Genomic DNA, 1,752 nt, shown 5'->3' with positions numbered 1-1,752 from the left:
GAGAGCTCCAGCGACATTTCCAGCCGTCTTCTTCGCCATGGCAGCGGGGATGCTTCTTCTTCTTCTTTTTCTTCTTTGCCATGGCGGAAGGAAACCCATGGCGAGATGCTGCCATGACAGAGAGAACGCAGAAGGGACACAATAGCATGTTGAAGAAGAAGAAGCGACGAACACGAGAACGCGGCGAGGTGCTGTCTGGCGGAAAGGAACGCGAAAGGAGACACAACAGCGTGTTAAAGAAGAAGCGGTGAACACAAAGAACGCCGCGAGGTGCAACGGCATGCCATGGCAGTCTTTTTCTTCAGCTGTCATGGCGGAAGGGGACGCAGCGGCATGTTGAAGAAGAAGAAGCAATGAACATGAAGAAGGAGGTCACCGGAAACGTCGCCGAATCTCTGCCATCATCGGAACTCTCTTTCGACGATCACATCAGCATTTTTCATTCACTGTGACGTCATTTTTTTACGATTGAGTGGTTTTGTCCGATTTTAAAATCTTTTAAGGCTATTTTTATCGATAACAAAATATATACCATTTTATCAGCGTCAAAATCTTTTGGATACCGATTTAATATTTACCTCGTTTATTAATAATTACTTTCAATTAGCGGTATAAAAAAATATCTATTTATTTTAGTTGTCTATCCGATATCTTGAACTTCATCCCGACTAATTTGGACATGACACGAGTTGTGCACATAATTATAGGATACACTCAACTACGAATTCGGAATCTATTTAAGTGAATCTAAGCCGCTTATACTCAAACCAACATTGTAAAACTGTCAGGAACTAGATCTAAGTTTTTTAAAATCTAAATTTACTAATAATTTTAGATACAAATCTACAAGTTAATTTATTTGACTTGTTTGATTTATCTGAGCCTATTAAAATATATAAATAATTTTGTCATATTTAAAAAGTGTTTATTTTAAGATTTGAATATTTTCAATTTATTATAAATAATTTACATATTTTAAATATTTAGAAATTGAAAAAGACATAAAATTTGGTAAACTACGTATTTGTAATTTTTTTATTTAAAATTACCAGATATTCTATCAACAAATTTTAAATTTAGCTTAGTATTTAAAAATAGGTACATTTTTTGGTGTCTAAATGTTAGTTATAGAATTTAAAAATAAAAGAATAGATCCTATTTTTTTTTATCGCTATTTTTAGATAATTTAGACACAAAATTTATAGGCACAAAAAAACTCCCCTTAAAAATAAGCTACTATCCAACAATAGATCAGTTAATTACATTAGTCTAACATTTAAAGAGCAAAGCCATAATGCTTATTCTATCTAGACTTGTTTCCACCTCTCCAGTTATCCAATAACTTTCTAAGAATTGAATTAGCAATATTTCTCCATAGCATAGATAGACCTTAGCCCATATTATTTTTGGCTTTGACTTCTTCTTAGTTGGATTTCCATAGTATGTCTGTGACGCATTTCAAAACCATATTATGATGATTAAATGCAGTTTATTTTCTGCTGAAGTGAATTAGAGGTTCAAATGACAGTCAATGCATCAGAATTTTTAGTGTTAAACTCTGTTTTTATGAATTTCTTATCATTTAATTTTGTTTCCAAGCGTTCTTATGCTTTTTGATATATTTAAAGAGCTACTGCAGATTAGAAAGGATGGAAAATACAAATTCATGCTATTAAAATAGGAAGAAAAAAAAAAGAGAAAAAATCATTTTATATTTTAAAAATTTATATATAAAATTTTAACATAAACAAT

Source organism: Arachis ipaensis, chromosome B02, assembly GCF_000816755.2.
Source record: "Arachis ipaensis cultivar K30076 chromosome B02, Araip1.1, whole genome shotgun sequence".
Lineage (NCBI taxonomy): Eukaryota > Viridiplantae > Streptophyta > Magnoliopsida > Fabales > Fabaceae > Arachis > Arachis ipaensis.
Note: the sequence above shows the minus strand (reverse complement) of the source record.